At 35.2% G+C, this 19040-nt stretch overlaps 1 long non-coding RNA gene across 1 annotated transcript in view; it reads right to left on the bottom strand.

The window, feature by feature from the left end:
- The window catches only part of LOC130455784 (uncharacterized), a 31679-nt gene extending 15250 nt beyond the window's left edge, over positions 1–16429 (bottom strand). Inside the window, exon 1 of the long non-coding RNA XR_008913896.1 lies at positions 16319–16429. This is a non-coding gene — a long non-coding RNA (uncharacterized LOC130455784). The remainder of the gene's footprint in view (positions 1–16318) is intronic.
- Between the last annotated feature and the right edge of the window lie 2611 nt (positions 16430–19040).

Below are 19040 nucleotides of genomic sequence, written 5' to 3'. Positions count from 1 at the left end.
TATTCTTTGATGAATAGAAGCTGGTTGACCTAGTTACCTAGTATGCATCCTAGTATCACACTGACCTTAGCATTACTCTCCATTTTCAAATGTATTACTATCTCTCTGAAATGAATGCAGCATTAGCTATTATTCAGTTTGATCTTTTTCTTGTCTTCTATATCTGCTCTGTGCATTTCTCCATGTCCAAAAGGGTTATGGACATCAGGAGGTTTATTTGTTTAATTATCTCTATTAAAATCCTGGCTGGCCCTGATGCTTTGTACCTATGTTGCTCATGTCTCATCCCTTATGGTAGACCTACATTCTTCATATGTAGGTACAATCTAAGGTGGTCTTTTCCATTTTACCTTACTGCTTCCATATAATAGGTAATTAATAAATTGATTCATCAATCAAAAGCATTTAATAATGTCTGCTGAATTTTCATTTTTTAAAAGAAATTACTCCCTATTAAGTAATTATAAAACAGTATCTACTTATTAATGTTTTTATGGATTAATTGAATTATTGATGACGAATTTGCTCTTTTAACTTTAATTTTGTTTTTGTTCAGATTTATTTGAAGGTCAAGACCAAAATGATTTGGGGGCAGGACTAGAGTCTTGAGGAAAACAACAGTTCCTCACAACCTTGAAATTGGTTGGAAATCAACCTCTGAAACCATGTGAGGGGGAAGCAGATTGACAATCAGATTCTGAAAGGCTTTAATAGGACTTCTTGACCCTAAATCATATTAAAGCATAGGATGTTGATAGGGATGTTACCAGAGAAACTTAAAGACATTAAAAGTCATATTAAGTATTTGAAGACTCTAATTAGATGTCTATCTCTTTGCTATTCCAGAAAAATGTATCCCTGGGATCAAAGACTACAGAAGCTGTCAGGCCTCTCCTTTATGGAGAAAAAACTACTTTTCCTCATTTTGAAGACTGAGTGAATTAAATCTTGCATTACTAATAGGGTAAATTCCTAGAAACTGGGTACTAGATACAAAGTGAGAGTTAGCCCACTGCTCTTATGAGGAAAAAGTACCACCTTAGCTGATAAATCTAGTTGAAAGCTAATAGGTGGCAGTAAAGAAGGAGAGAGGAGTAAAAACAATAGATTATAAAACATTCAAGAAGCAGATCTATCAGAGTTGAGACCCAGCAAGAGGAATTCCGACATCATTCAAACATTACATCAACATCATTATCAGAGAAATTTCCCATCCATGTGTGTGCCCTCACTGCATTTGTTATGTATAGATTTGCCCCTCCATATGTATAACATGGTCACATTTATTCCCTATGTATGCCTTTCTTATATGTGATAATTATCTAAGTTTGGGGGGGGGGATTATGGGGGAATAGTAGGAAACAGGAGAATGCACCTTTTTACTTTTCCTACTATGAAATTCCATTAAATGCCTTTGCTTAATACCAATTGGGTCCTGTGCCTAACTAGTAAAAAGAAACCTATTAGTGGGCAGTGAGGGAGAAACTCATGGACTAAACATTTTTTTAGAAAATGAGGAGCCATTGTGTACCTTGAAAAAGGTTAATTTTTTTTTAGCCTGAGGGACTGAGGGATTGCTCCAGGTATTAATACATCTTATAATTTTTTTTTATTTTTTTCATTATTATACAGTTCTTTTCTAGTTTGCCCAGTACCTCTGCAAGTAACACCATGTTGACTCACTTTTGACTCACGTTCAAGCACACTAAATGAGCTATCTTCCTTTTTTCACAAAATATGTAGAGAAAGAAAAATCTCTCTTGTGGTTGCCTGTGAGAAATTCATTCCTTCATTTAACTCTAAGAGGAAAGAGATAATAATATGCCTCACTAGTAGTAGAACATGTCTCGAAGAGGTATATTTTGTTCTCTGGTTCGCTGGTTCCTCCTTTCTCCCATCTGCTGATTTTCTTCCCTTTTTCATACCTCTATTTGCTCAGGGATAATTCTCCCAAACCCTTCTTTGCCCACATCTTTCTTTCTGTTGTTGATGGTGTCCTCCTTTTGTCCTGGTTATTTTCCCTGGCTGCTTTTCTTCCTGCAACAGCTTTGGGATGTGGTGATACATTTTTCATTTAATTATAATTTCTTTATCATGCAAATTCCAAGATTAATAATGGTGGGAGCAGATAAAAAGTCTCTTGGAGTTCCTGCAAATTCACCACAAGATACACTAGACGAAATCATTCTATATTTCTACAGATTTTTATCAACACCATTAACTAGAATTAAAATTAACATCTTGGCTAGGGGGAGGAAAGATTTTTTTTTTTTAAGTCATCAGGGACAGTTAGTTTCTAAAGTTAGAATTGTAGAGGATATTTGGCAGTAGTATTTTCAAAGATGTGCTAATACAGTGAATTAAATTCTTAAAGTACTCCAGGGTTTCTTTCGTACAATGGATGGAAGAGAGAAGGGGAACCGAATCCTTATTATTTAGCTATCAGTTACTCATTAAAATGTAAAATTACTTCTCAAATCTATATTTTACTTTAAAATTTTTAGATATTAAATTTTTCACTGTCTGGAAGTGACAGAAGACCTTTAGGCTTTTTCTTCTGAAAAATATTATTTTCCAGTATCCAAATTCTCAAATGGAATCATTTAAATCCAGTGATAGAATGATCAATGACCTTTATTATTTAATTGTGATGGGAATGGATACAGAGATCAATTGAAAGAACAATTTTTCTTCTACCATCAAAGAAAAGGAATCTGATGCAAAAAGCAGAATCTCATTCTTGGACAGCTAAGAAATTAACACAAGTAAGAAAGGAAACTCAGGGAATTGTATATCCACAATATAGTCTATGCAATGTACACATATTATCATTTATAGAGATTTTCACGATATAGGGAAACATAAAAATTGCCCAAAAAGGGCAGAATACTGTCTTTTATGCAGCATATATTATATGTGGTTCAGTTACTGTCAACCATTTAATGGTGAATTACACAAAATACCATTTGATTTTCACCAAATTGCTGAACTTCGTAGCTAGTTCATTCTTTTAGAAGAGTAAATATTATAGGACTTATGGTGGTTACTCTGATACCCAAAATACTTAATGATAATGAGCCATAACTGTAACATCTCACATAGAACACATTGTTTTGTTTCTACTTCATTTCATTTTTTTAAAAATAAGTCCAACCAAAAGATTGAGTAATGAGTCCTTTAGTGCATCAGAAACAACGAAGAATCATTTCAAAAGCCTTATACTCATATGAGCAATGATGTTCTTCCAGTTAAAGATGATTTACATTCATGAGCTGAGTGACCATGAACAAGAAACTTGAAAGCTATATGGAAAAAGGCATGACACAATTTCTCTTAACTTTACTTTTCTCATTAACAAAATGAGGAAAAGATGTGCTCTAGCATAAGAAGAATCTTAGCCTTTTTGTGTCTTGGATCTCTTTAGCAATCTACAGAAATCTATGAACCTCTTCTCAAAATAATGTTTTTTTTTTCCAAATCCTTAAAATTAAATACATGGGATTATAAATAAAATCAATTATATTTAAATACTTACCACATATTTTTAAACTTCATACTCTCAGGTAAAATGTTCCTGTTATCTATCCCCAATAGATTTTTTAAAAGGAAAATACATTTTAAACATCAAAAGATTTGGCAAATATAAATTCTGAATACATACAAATTTACTGTCATGCTTAAAGAACACTATATTGTAGATCTTATTTTGGGGGTTCCCATAACTCTTCTATGTCAGAGGTGGCAGGATGTACATCTAGGTCCTCTTGACCCCGAGGAAGCTCTCTTAAACATTACCTTTGCTGCCTCTCTCTTTTCATGTACAATTTTCAATTTACAAAGCATTTCTAACCCAACAATTCTGTGTGATTGGTAGTGAAAATACAATTTAACCAACTTTACAGATGAAGAAACTGAAATGTTTCAATGATTTGTCCATGGCCACAGCTAGTTAACATCTAAGCCATAATTTGAATCTCCCTCTTCTGATAACAAGTTCAGTTCTCATTCCACTGCACTATGCTTCTACTGCCAACAATATTAATATTGTTATTATCAATATCAATACTGATAGCAAAATGGAATATTTTCTACTTGTAAGTAGAGAGGAGTAGCAAATCTTTTTCTTATAATGTTAGATCTTCATGATGGATTGAGTTAAATCTTTTGAAAAAATAAAGATAAGAAAAATGTAATTAAATATCACATAATTTTTTTATATCAGTACTTAGGTATTTCAGAGTTTTATCAACATTATAAAATTACAATAGTGAAATACTTTGCAGATTCAGTAAAAAGAACATGATATGGGAACATTTGGATTGCTCAGTGAATTGAGAGCCAGGCCTATAGATGGAAGGTCCTGGGTTCAAAGTTGTCCTCAGACACTTCCTAGTTGTGTGACCCTGGGCAAGACACTTAACGCCCATTGCCTAACCCTTACCACCACTCTTCTGCCTTGGAACCAATACACAGTATTGATTCTAAGACAGAAGGTATGGGTTTAAAAAAAAAACATGATATGCCTAATTGTCAAAATTTGGGTTGAAATTGAGTTCTTGGTAAACAATATACCATCCAATTGAAGTAAGATATATGTGAAAGAGGGCATAAGAATTAGGATGAAAGAATAAATGTGGCATTCAAAGATTTTTTTTCAAATTTTTCATATACCTATCTCTAGTTACATGATTATTTTTCTGGATGGTGATAGTTAAGGATATTGTCAGAGAGTGATAGAAAGCAATTAAAGACGTTCTAAGGAATAAAGCCCTGCTTTTCCAAAGGCATATTTCAAATTCTCAACTTCTTTATTGGTATTGGCATAGTACCCTAAATATCAAAACTCTTTCCTCCTACAAGCACACAAAGAATATTTTTTGTATTTACTCCATTTCATAACATAGAGCCTCAGTGTCTCAGTTTTGATACCATCCTCCAAAATGGAAGTAACATTATTTCTTAAGGGAATATATTGTATACATTTTTTGAAAAGCTTTCTGAGTTCCTTGTCAGAGTGAAGTAAAGACTGAAGAGTAAGAGTAAGAATAAGAATCTAGTTTAAAATAAGTAAAAGTTAAGATATAGGGACAAGTTCACTGATGTGCAAATTGTAATAATAAATTATACTTCTTAATAATTTAGGAAATATTTGTATAATTGACAAATAGCAGTAAAGATCAGGATCACTTAAAAGTGACATCATTTCCCTTTGTGCTTGGTCGTACAGGAGTCATAGACTCCTGTGACTGTCTTTCTTCAACCCAATAATATTTTGACAGGATATAATCTCCTCCATATTATTTTACATTTGTTTGGCAATATGTCAAAGGAGCTATTTTGAGACCTTCAAGAATTACCTTCTATTAAAATCACAAAGTCTCAAAGCAATCAAAGATTCAACAGAAAATCTTGCTTAGTACATCTTGTTCTCTTAATGCAAGTTGAATGGGCCAAATGTTATGCTGTAATCTGATTGGGCCATGCTCAGGAAGACAGTCATAGTCTCAAAGGGGTTTCATCACATTGAATTAGTTTGAGCCCAAGTTTATTAAGTTATAGTCATAACAGAAGTCCTACTTCAGAGGAGAAAAAAATCCATTGCTTTTTCAATAAGAAGGTTTTGCCGTTCCTTCCTCATGTGTTCACGAAGAGACAAATAGTAGGCTTTTGCCGTAACACCTTGGGGTTTTAAAATCAAAAACATTATTCCTGTCAGTGATAGACCTTAGAGTGAAAGAAAAGGATTGTGCTTTGCAATGACAATTGTCATGGGATACTAGCCAAAGTACAAAGGTCCTTCGTGAAGCCAAAGATAGGTATTCTTACCTGTCTTGTTACATTACTCAACTCACATCAGATCTAATAACTTGTGCTTCAGCTCAAGACCCTGAACTACTTTGTCAAGTATTCCTGCAAAGAACTCTTTAGAAAAAGAATCTGGGTCCAGGACTGAACTGGTCCTTAGTACAAATCCAGAAAACTTTCACCATGTTAGTTTAATAAGCAAAATTTCCAAGACAAGACTTGCTAATGGTACAGAATCTGGGGAAGAGATATAAAGAAGGCAATATTACAATATGGTCTGCCCTATTCTGTTCAACTCAAATTACATGTAAGAAAAACAAACAAACAAAAAACTTTCCTTGAAGTCAGGGGTACAGAAAATATTTCCTCGTTAAAGTCCTGAAGGACTTGGACTTGAGAGAATTTTATATAACTATCTAACATTTCTTTCTTTATACTTCTTCCTTTCAGTTTGTTTTTGCTTTGATACTATATTTAAATCTTTGTAATAACCTGTCAGGAGATTTATGATGCTATAATAAGAGTAATAATGTAGTTCTCTTTTAGACTTAGAACATATTAGTATCATCTACTAGAGGATATCCTTACAACTAGTAAGTAGAATATACTCTGGATTTAGTCTCCCAATCCCTACCTCTACAGAAAATTCAGGTTCCTAGAACTCAGGTAGCTGCTTGGGTCCTCAAGGTTTTAGGGGATCCTGGGAGAGGATTTCACTAGCCTAGTCCCTAGTCACTGAAGAGGGTGTTTCTAGTCACTAGCTCCAGCTGGTGTGCTTACTCCCACTGATTATCAGTTAATATCAACTGGACAACCAGACAATTTTTAATCAGTAGTATTTACTAACGTGGTATAGTAAAAACACTGAAGAGAAAAATCTGTGACATACTCCTCCTAAAATATCATGTCATAGTCTCCCTCAAGTATTTAGAAAATCCAAAGGAAAGTTGGCTGAAGCTTGGAGCAAACACATGTGGTGAAGAAGATAATATCTAGCTCCTAGAAATCCTTTATTATAGACTCCTCAAGATGTTACTTTTCAGTATAGTTTAACTTTTATGGTGAGCTCCTTGTAAAGTCATCAAAAGTACCTTTTCTCAGCATGTCTAGTTTTTCCAGGATGCAAGCCCAGATACTGCAACCAGCCACTGCTGTCATAGGAAGAAGATGCCAAATACACAAATTCTCCAAAACTCACAATGTCTTCCTCTAGTCAAGTGGAAGGCTGGCAGAGAATTCAGAGTTGCTAATCTCACTCCATCACCCAAATAATTTATTCCTTTTTTTAATTTGGATAATTTTATTTAATTAATTAATTTAGAATATTTTTCCATGATTGTATGATTCATGTTCTTTCCCACCCATGCCTACACCCCCCTCCCGAAGCCAACGAGAAATTCCACTGGGTTTTACATGTGTCATTGATCAAGACCTATTTCCATATTATTGATGTTTGCCCTAGGGTGATCATTTAGAGTCTACATCCCCAATCACATCCCCATCAACCCATGTGATCAGTCATTTGTTTTTCTTTGGTGTTTCTATTCCCACAAACCTTTCTCTGGATGTGGAGAGCATTCTTTCAAATACGTCCCTCTGAATTGTCCTGGATCATCGCATTGCTGCAAGCAGAGAAGTCCATTACATTTGATTGTACTACAGTGTATCAGTCTCTGTGTACAATGTTCTCCTGGTTCTACTCCTTTCACTCAGCATCAATTCCTGGAGGTTTTTCCAGTTCCCATGGAATTCCTCCAGTTCATTATTCCTTTGATCATAATAGTTCAATTCAATCAACAACAGATACCACAATTTGTTCAGCTATTCCCCAATCGGAGGGCATCCCCTCATTTTCCAACTGAATGATTTATTCTTGTAGGACTTGATTGGACTGTTTCTTCCTGGATAAGCACTCAACTCTCCTTGATTCCCAACATATCTGTACTTTATACAAACTCACAAGGAGGAACCAAGTTTCTTCAGTCTATATCAAAACACCTGTATAGTATGGCTGTATTTTATCCATTGGCTTTCAAGGACTTTCAGAACTACATTAATACTTTTGATTGAATGAATGATTAATTCAAAAGAGGTATTCTCAACTGGTTAAGGGACAATTTACTGAAATGTTATAATAAATGGATTGATTCAGTCTCAAATCTTGTTCTTACCTAGTGCATACTCTGATTAATTCAATCAAAAAGTCAGGGTGATGGGAGACATTAGCTGGTAAAATAGGTAATTCACTATTTAATCCTATTCATTCTACCCCTAACAATATGTCACTTTATTCACTCATATCTTTTACCACAGCAGCACACTTTGAAAGACTTATATTACCACTTGAATGAACTATTTAAATAGCCGTCATTGAAAAATATTACTTATTTATATTCTCTTCCTACTCTACATCCCATTCTATATTTATTCTGGTTGATTGTTGCCCTTTCTACTCAAAGAGGACCAAAATGACATAACTATGGGTGATGTCTTTTGATTCCCAATACAACACAAATTGGATTTAAGTGAGGCAGAGTTGTACAGTCCTTGGCCTCACTCTGTCTTCAAGATTCATCAAAATCTGGTGGCATGTCTAAAGTCAAGATGACCAGCGATGACTGGGATGCAGTAGATGAACTTGACTTTATCCAACAAAGCTATAAGCACTCCACAGTGCCTGCTTCCACTGCCTTTATGGCCATTGGAACAAAATGTTTTCATTCCCTCTTTGTACTAGGGGGAGTCTTCACATGCCTGGGCAAGAAACCTTTTCCAACTCAGTGATAGGCTTAAGCCTTTTTGGTTATCCTCAAACTGGTTTAGTGCTTCTTCAGAGACAATCAGGATGTGGCCATTTTGCTTATTTCTTTTTCTTGGAACTACAGATGAGAGCTGGGTGGCAGATGGACACCAAATGCTACTAGTATTGGTGAGCCTTTTAGAGATCATGTGCCCAAACTACACCTTCAAGTCACCTGTGAGACCCCTACATTATCCTAGAGAGTGGAGGGAGGAAGTGCTCACACTGGGCTGCTGGACAGAGGGCTGAGGCATGCAAAAATATTCTCAGTAGCAGTGGGGAGGGGAAACAGAGCAGCCCCCTCTGTGATGCCAGGGTATGCATGCAACATCTTGTCAAGATGGTAATAATCTTCCTTCTATGCACATTTCTGCATAAATCTCTTAAGTACACTTTTAATTACTATATTCATCAACAAGCATTCAAAGCCTTAGGAAAAGTGTATTATTCCACTTTTGGGCCATACTACTCTCTTTAAAGATTCCATACTCCAATCAAGTTATCCCCTCAGCCTTAAATATTCCATATCCTCTCCCTATTCTGCCTTTGTTTACCTTATTCCATTTGTCATAACTATTTTTGAGTTGTCCTTCATTGTTTAATTTTCCTTAAATGCATAAAACTTCCTCCATTAAAACTTCTCTGATATACTCTAATCAATATGACTTCCATCACTGCCTCCACCTCAAAAAACCTCCCCTATTCCATGTTTACAATTCTTGAAATTAGAAAAATTTTAAGATGATCAATATTAAAAAAAAAACAGTGGGTAAGCATTTATGTGAAGAAACAATACAAGGCCTGGAATACTAAAGAAAACCAATGGTAATTTTCATTTCTAAAATCATTTATTTAGGCAAGGCTATATAAAAACTCTTTTCATAAGTCCAAGTGAGACTACCAAATATGAACATGGTTAAGAGAGTTTAAAATTTCCATATGAAGGATGTTGTGTGACATTTTAAATCCCAACAAACCTGGAAAACTTGTCCATATTGAGGGAATGATAAATTTATCATTAGGTAAGGCTTGAGGCAATAGACCAACTGGCAGGCTATTACAATAATCAGGGCACAAGAGGCCTTGAGATGGAATGTCCTGTGTTCAAATGTGACCCCCGATACTTCCTAGTTGTGTAACACCAGGTAAGTAATTTAATCTCTGTTGCTTAGCTTTTACTACTCTTCTGCATTGGGAAAAATTCACAGTGTTGATTCAAAGTTAAGGATTTAAAAAAAAAAAACAATAATAATCAAGGCATAAAGAGAGGAAGTCTTGCACTAGAATGGTGGTGGAATAAGAGGAGAGAAGTGGGAATATTACAAAGATGCTGAAAAAGTGATGCAAATAAAGTTGCATAAAGTTTTGTTTCAAATAATTTGTACAACAATGGAGAATGTAATGAAAGTCTTTTACACTGACTGCTAGAAAAGATGAGACAAGAGAGATAACTTCTGGATGAGTGCTTCAGAGAAAGTTTCATTTGTAAGGGGACACATAAGCTGAAAATTATTGCAAATTTATAACTTAAATTTGCAGAGAGGGTACAAAAGAGTAATGTAGAGATAGGGTATTCCTTAAATGAATACCTGAGGCGAACAACAATGAATTGAAAAGGATGCCACTGAAGCTGAATTTGAACTCAGGAAGAGGAGTTTTCCTGAACTGACTAACAGCCCTCTATCCACTGTACCAATTAGGCACACAATGACTGAATGACAAATGGAAAAGAGAAGAAAATGTTCATGTTGACCTTTGGCTAGTCACTTTTCATTTATGGTATTGTAGATTTTTTTTTTTTAAGATTATTAGAATTTAAGTTTTCTTATTCAAGAGTTTATGTCTTCTTTTCTGCCTTTCTTCTCTTTTGAGTCCTTTACTAGTTGATATTCTTCTTTTTCCTGTATTCTGATGCAATAACTATTTGCTTGCATGGAGGAATTCATGCCAGTAAACTGGTCCCCCCCCCCCCACGACATAAAAGCTAAAAGAAGAAATCCTCTAAAAATATACATGCAATCTCTGGGCCCAAAATTTCTTGGTTGTTTATAATTGAAACTTACTTCTTTCAAAGGGCTATATATTCTGGAGGATTGTCCATCAAGTCAATGAAAATAAGAAAAACGTGGAAATAAATATTAATATTACTTGAAAAACTCCAATTCTATTTTAAAGCTTACATTCCATGGACTTTGTCCTTATTCTTCTTAGAGTTAAATTCTCAGAAGTCAAAACATGAGTAAATTAAATTATATGCATGGTAGTTTGATCAGAGAATTCTAACATCAGGACTTGTGAAAAAATAGTTTGCAGTTTCATTATCAGACTCTACACAGAGATAGCTAACTGGGAAGTATAGAGGTATCTTCTAGTACTTCCTAAAAATTAAGTTCTTCCACTCAAGGAGAAATAAAGTGACCCATTTTTAGAATAATTCAGAGTGAATCCTTACTCAAGTTTTATTGTTGTTGTTGTTGTTGTTGCTTTTCCCTCAATTCCTTTGTTCTCCAGAATGACAGCATCAATTTACTGATTTCATTCTCAAATCTTTTTTAGAGAGTCATTGTAAGAGGCAATAAACACTGAATTCATGCTTTAATGTAAATTGTTTAAACTATTGAATAATTGCTATTAAATTGCTTACTGTGCACTGGTAGCATTTAATTCATGACAATCTTACTGTTTTTTTTTTTTAATTGAAAGCATATATTCTCTAATGTCTTTATTTCACCTATGCCATTGTTGCTGTAATTACATATGTGACTACTTTTTAAAATGTACATAATATTTGGAACCCAGAACTTCCTTTATCTATTCAGATATTTCTATCAGTTTACTGATTAAACTCCCTGGAAAATAAATAGTTACCTCCCTAATAGCTCATAGGATCATAAGATGACCAGTCTAGGGCTAGAAGAAGTGTGAGGGGAAAATAGGAACCATTGTAATGAATAAGGGATAGGAAAAATGCATGGATATCATCTGTTAGAGGAAAGGAGGAGAATTTAGACACAAACCCTGGAAGAAGATTCTGGAAGGAGAGGCTGTGCACAGGAAGATCTTGGGAGTTACTGAGTTTAATGGTCACTCCTGAACTGACTTTTCTCTGAGCTGGAAGGGAAGACTTTTGTTCTACCATCTCCTGGGAACAGACTAATCTTGTGGAAATATTAGGAAGTTTCTGGGTTTGGAGAACTGCCTTGGAGGAGAGCTGTCTTTCCCTGAAGTGCTGAGACCAATCTGGCAGAGACAACTTGGTTAAGGTAAACCCACCCATGGGGTTTTCACCTGGGACTTTGGGTTTACCTGGGAAGCCAACCCCAGGCTTGGGAAAGGACTTAGTCTTTCCTCTTGAGCCTTTTAGAGACAATCTAAAATATTTAGGTTTAGTAAGATAGTCAGATGATTTTGGGTTTAGATAGCTCAGGAACTGGTAGGAAGGGCTTGAGAAGACAAAAAAGACAACCCTGTGATGGAGAGCATAGAAAAGTGGCAGGTGCTAGAGCTATATATAGATTTAGGACATTAACTACCATTTCCCTAATCCTCAATAAAATTTGTTTTTATACTATCAAGGGGTTGTACTTTACTGGCCCTGGGAAAGTCCCTCGTTTTTTTTTTCCCCCTAACCCTAACCCATCTAGGTCATTCCCAATCAATCTATCTCCTTTTGAAGGTAGATTTCTCTTTCACCATAATCATTTCTCATCATGATGAACTAATAAATGTATAAACTCTCCAATCTCCTGGTAGCCTAATAATGAAAAGTAAGGAGAAATAAAATAAAACAAACTATATAAAGTGAATATTATCCTCCATTGCTATAAAAACTACTTGTGACCTTAAATTTAAAAAAACAAACAACTGTATTCTTTTCTAAATGATTACCAACTTCCTGAAATTTTGTCAAAAAGGGACCTCTTTCACAATTATTTAAGTTTTTGGCCAATTCCTCTTGTTTCCTGACCTTAAACATGGAATGTCTTCTCATTCTGAAAATAGATATTGCTAGCTGGATGACAAATATTCCTCTAGTAGTCTCTTTTTCTTCATTGAATGATGCTCTTTTCTCTACTTATTCTCCTGTGAAAGATGCTACCTCTCATAAGTTATTGCAGAATATTGATGCTTGTGTACTACAAATGGGTCTCAAAATTTATGAAAATTAAATTTGTACCCTAAGAAGTGGAAGCTGTTATCAGTAATTCTCTTAGAATATTAATGTTTCTTTGTTTCCAATTTGTTCTCCTATCTTTGACTCACAAGTGGTCTTGCTAACAACTGGTGTGCTTCTCCCAAGGGGATCCCATTTCTCTCACTAGAAAAAATTCTCTGATGAAAGCCTGTAGGCTGCATGATCCAACCTCCTCTTTTTTACAGGGAAAGATAATGAGGCCAAGACTTATTTTGGTGGGGTTTTGTGAGGGTTTTTCAGGAAATGAACTAGTATATCTCTCCAGAGGAGATATTCTTTTTGTATTCTACACACATTGACTTACTGGAATCCCACATTAAAAATGAACACAACTTAAATTTATAAATCATGTTTGGTCAAAATTATCTTTTGCCTTATTGAAAAGTAAAGATTCCCAAAGGACAATTAGGAAAATGCTAAGTTCTTTTGGCAGAGCAAATATCCATCAATTAAATGCTTTAAAGAAACAACAAGGTAATAGAGTGGCTACAGTACTGGACCTGAAGTTGGAAAAACCTAAATTTAAATTGAGTCTCATAGTCTTACTAGCTCTTTAACCCCATATAAGTTACTTCACCTCTCTCAGCCTCAGTGTCTTTACTCATAAGATTGGGATAATAGCCCTAATCTCACAGGATTTTTGTAAGGAACAAAGGAACTGTTATATGCAAAGTGCTTTGCAAACATTAAAGTACTATTTAAACACTAATGATGATTATTAATTATATTAGTATATTATTAATAATAACAAGGCAATCGACAAAAATCATTTGCACTTCCCACCCCCAAGTCTGATAAATGAATGATACAAGTGTGAAGCAGACACTTAATGAAATGGTATACCAATATAATCAATGACTCTTGGCCATAGCAGGTCTCTGCTTTGAGGAAAAGATTTTAGTTATTCTATAACTTAAACTACCTACAAGCTGAAGAAGTCATCCTTTAGAAAAAGGTAGAGTTTTTAAAATAACAAGAGCTTCTATTTCTACCTGCCCAACACTCAACATTTTCTGTGTAATGCATTGTAAGTAAACTACACTATATTCTAACATAACCTGTTAGGACATGTCACCTTGCCACCTTGACCATCCTTCCAACGGCAATAACAAAAACATCTGTTTTCCAAAGAGTCAGGTGAAGGAAGAAAGGAAAAAACAAAAAACAAGCCAAGATATCAACATTTTCTATCTTTAATTATATGGGGGAAGGGGAAAATTGGAAGCACTTTTACATTGTTAATCAGCAATATATTAGTCCTTTTAATCTGAATCTAGTGACATAAATTTCAAATCATCATTACTTATTTAATCAGATTGCTTATTAACATCATCACTATTGTTTATATATATGTTATGACCCACATTATGACTTACTAAGTATTGACCAAAGTCTTTTGGACTTCCACACACATTTAATGGGGTCATAACTAAAGAACTGAAATGCTTTATCTTAGGAATTGCATGGAATGCCTACAATCTCTATACATGAATAGATTAATGATCCTCATTTTTAGGAAGGGAAAACTAAGGCACAAAGCACTTGGGTGATTTTCTCAAGGTTACAGTGGAGAAGGTAAAAAAGTCTGAAGCATGCACTTAAAATCAATGAATGAAGTAAAGCTATATTTCAATGAATTCAGATTATTTTTCTTCCTGGGATAATGGAATGTCAAAGGTGGAAGAACCTTAGAAATCATCTCTTCCAATCCTCCCACTTTAGAAGGGAGGAAAATGAAACCTAGACATGTTTAACGGTTGGTCCAATTTCATAAAGGTCTCCTAATTTGCATCCCAATATATTATGAACCAAGCATATCCTGTTCTCCTTTTTCTCAAATTCATTTCTGTAAATGTGGAACTTGGGTAGCTATTCTGCACTTTTGAAAACATTGAGTTCAGAAAACTCTATATCATCTTTATTATAATGATCATTTATTCCTATCTAAAATTATTTTCTGGTTAACAAACTGACAAAAGCACAAAGATTTAAAAATCCCTAAAATTCTAGTAGCTCCAATTACAAATTTGAAAAAGAAAGCAATTTTGGAATTATTTTGTGAATAAACCAAATTTTTACACTTAATAGTTTTATGACTAAAATCATGAATTTACAAGTCAAGAGATCATTAGCAACCTTAGAGAAAGCAATTTTAGGTGAGTGGGAGGACTAGAAGTCAGACTGACTACTTAATAAAAGATAAGGGAAGTCAGAAGAGAGAGTGGGAGTTGAGGAAGAGGAGGCAAACAACTATTTTAATATGTTTAGCTATGAAATAAAAAAAATATGAGTATACCCTGAAGAGATATTGGGGAAAAAATGGTCAACCATGGAATCAAGACTATGAAGGGAAGGAATTAAAGTTGGAGCAGGGAGGGATGTAATAGGAGAATAGGAAGGAAAAGGTGGGACTAGATAGCAGTCATGATCAGGGAGAAAAATAAGTTTAGTAGTGTAATGGGTATAGAGTTTAACAGATAGAATAATGTGCTCAGAGAAAGGAATTTCAGAGTTTGGGACACAGAGGTACAATTATGGGTGTTGAAGGGGCTGACTATCTTTGTAGTGTATGAGTGCGGTAGATGGTTTGAATCATAAAAGAAAGGCTACTGCATGATTATACCAAAAGGGAGAGACAGTAGCTTTACTCTTCTTTCTGATGCAGTGCTTCAGAGGGCACAAGAGAGAATACATCCAAAGTGGTCAGGGATGCATTATCTTTTGGTCTCCAAAAGCACCAGAACATAGAACATACATACATATATATACACATATATATATGTATATGTGTGTGTGTGTGTGTGTGTGTGTGTGTGTGTGTGTGTGTATAGTGTAAGATATAAGTAAGATCAGGGCTGACATTAATAAGGATGATCATATAGAGAGAATTTGTTCTCTGTAGGAGTTAACTTTGGATCAATGGGTTGAGTAGAACAAGAAGGAGGAATGGCCCCATCCTAACATTAGGAATGGCTATTTAATAGTCACTCTTGGGATTTTAATAGATCTCATAGACATTCTAGAATCTTTCTGTATTACTAAGCATGAAGTCAAACACAGGTCTTTGTCTTTGACTCATATTTCTCAGATGCCAGGAGCAGAAAAAGCATAAAATGGAAGGAGCTGTTGAGTCTCTGTAGGCTAGACAAAAATCATACTTTGAGCTTACCCTAGAACTTCATCCTTAGATAGCATGGGTAAACACACCCCCATTATATATCCTACTTGAATAATAGGACCTTTTCTCTCAATTTTTGAGACCTCAAAGTCTGGCAAGTGGAACAATGAAGAGAGTACCAGTCTTCGAATCAAGAAGACATGAATCCAAATCTGGCCTCACACATTTGTGGCCCTGGGCAAGTCATTTAATCTCTCTTAATCTCAATTTCTCCACCTATAAAATGAAAGGGTTGGATTCAATTGCCTCTGAGGTCCTCTCCAGATTCCAAATTTATGATCTTATGGTCCCATGAACTTTCAGTGTACTTCGGGCATAGAATCTGGTGATTTTAGATTACCTTTTGGAGTAGATATTAGTTGTCCTGAACACTTAGAGGCTGAGATCTGAAACAGATGTGTGGTGTACAAGCTTCCGCTGGCTCCCAGAAGTTGGGGTCTCTGATTGTCCTAATACCTTGGGGAGGAGAAAGAATAAAGTGGCAATTAAATCTGCGAACTCTGGGTGATATGTCATGTAAGTTTTGTGTGACTGCATAGAGCCCAGTGAAGAAGAACAGTAGAATCATTCTATTTCCCATTCCCAGAGGATGCAATCCTAAAAAACACTTACATTTGTGAAACTGTCAATGACTTTCATGGGAGTTCTGTTAGCAGAAGGAATGCATTAGAAATGCATTATTGCACCCAGAGGAAATATTTTGTCTTTACACTTCATGTTCTTTTGGTAACTACAAGTACGGATGACTTCCTCTATGACTAGGATTCAAAGGGGCTAACTTGTAATGTCACAGATCCCCAGACTTCCATCACAGAATTTTCCTCCAAAATTTTGGAATTTCACGTGCATGGTCTTTCCATTGAACCTTTGATGTTAAACCTAAATCAATATCTTTCTTCATCCCTTTAGTTAAAGAGAGGGTGCCTGCCTTCCTATACACTTCAAGTTCCCATTGCCCTGTGGAATATTTAAACTTGCTGGTTAATGAGGGAGCAATGCCTATTAGCTCAGAACCTAATGCTGCTAACTATTAATATCGACTGCTGCATCAGATTAAAGAGTAGAGAATGGGCTAAATTAATCGCCTGTCCTGGGGTCCCCAGAGAACCAAGAAAATGTGTTCTTCAGTTTACCCCAGGAGTGTATTCCACTGGTGCCAGAAGAGGCATAACTTTTCAAAGCATTATGTCCTCCTCCTCATAAGTGCCTGAGCTACTTCATTTTTATCTGAGCAATGATGCAGGACAGAGGTGCTGGCCAGTTCTATGGCAAAGAGAATCACTACAGAAAAAAATCTCTCTTTCAGATACCTGCCTCCTGCCCCCAATCCTTCATTTAAGAAGCATCCAGCCATTTTGTGTAAATGTTGATGTTAAGCTCATCTTTGGTAGTTATTTTAGGGAGGGAAGAGGAAAGCCTGGAACAGCCCTGATGAATTTAATGAATATCTAGCCTGAGAGGAGGAATATAGGAGCTGACAGCAGCAAAATTACAGAATCAGAGGTGTCTGAAACCTTCAAGAAGCCCTAGCTGACATCTTCCGGGCCAGGTTTGTTGAAGGAGCATGGAAATTTCTGCATCTACATTATCTACACCAGGTCAAATTACAACTGGATTTGGCTCCTGGGTAATACTCAGAAATTCCCACAGAGAGGGTTATAGACAGTAAACCTATTCCTGGGTAAGCAAGTCAGGGCACCCATTTCCCATATAATTACATGGAATGAGAATTTGATACATGACAGTAATTACTCAGCTGAAGGTGCAATTAGCCATTTGTGACCTCATTCTGAGTGGCAACTCATTAACCCTTAATGTCAAAAATGTCAACCTTCATCAAAACACCAAAGAGAAGTACTACCCAGCCAGCTAATACTTGTTCTTAGCTAATAATTGTTGAATCTGTCTTTAGGAATAGGAATATATATATAAATTTGTATATATATATATATTTTTTTTTAACATCAGCATTTGTGCTATCATTTAGAGTCTGCATGGATGTGTTGTGTTTATTTGTGTGCATTTGTTTGTTTGTGTATTTGTGTTGTAACTGCATATACACTTTCACTTCTCCAAAGACAAAGTTGTTTAAAATGTGACCTTGGTCAATGAAATGAGTTTAGAACACTTTATAAAACAGCAACACTAAAAACAAACAATTCTGAAATCTGTATTATCAACACAGTGACGAGAGGACCAATGATGATGAAATAGATTATTCATTCACCTTCTCACAGGAGGTATAGGATTCATGATACAGAATGAGAAACATTTTTAAAATGTCGATTGAAGAAATTTGTTCCAATTGAGGGGGGATATAATGAAAGACAACTCTGTCAAATATATATGGGGAAAGTAAGGCACCTAAAGCTGAAATGGGAGAACCATTCAATCACTGAATGATGATACCTAATAGACTAACATGAATATCTTCAAAACATGATGTTAATACTATACTAGAGAGAAAAGTTGCAGAATGTTTGTAGGGAATCGATTCCAGATGAAAAATGATCATGAAAAAGATTATATGGCAAAAACAAATAAAAGTATCTGTAAATAGGATCAATTTGTGAGTAAGTCAAAACTCTGATTCAAATAGAAAAGTAATCCCTGCAGAGCCTCTGATTGCTTTGGATTCAGCACTGTCCAGGAAAGGCAATGCTCATGAAATTGGGTAGGCATCATAATGTACTATATATTTTTTTAATCTAGCTTGGATGGTTTGAGAACCTACACTTAATCCTAAACTGCCATAATAGCCTCCTAACTGGGGCATTTTGTTTGGTCTTTTGTATTTCTAATCCATCTTCAAGACAATTACAAAAATGGTCCCCCTAAATTATAAATTTTTCCATGGGATCACCCTAAAACCCTCTCTTTTGACTTCCTATTGCTTCCTTTTGCCTCTAAGTTAAACCATAATTTCTTCAAATAGACAAGGTTTCTCACAATCTGGATCCAGCCTATATTTATAAAACTTACTTTATGCTACTCTCCTTTATACACTATATTTTTTATTCAAATTGGTTTCCCTGCTCTTATTTGAGCATAGTATCTTCTCT

This window comes from Monodelphis domestica, chromosome 8 (assembly GCF_027887165.1).
Source record: "Monodelphis domestica isolate mMonDom1 chromosome 8, mMonDom1.pri, whole genome shotgun sequence".
NCBI classification, from domain to species: Eukaryota; Metazoa; Chordata; class Mammalia; order Didelphimorphia; family Didelphidae; genus Monodelphis; species Monodelphis domestica.
The sequence above is the reverse complement of the archived record's forward strand: the minus strand, read 5'-3'. Positions and strand labels throughout refer to the sequence as shown.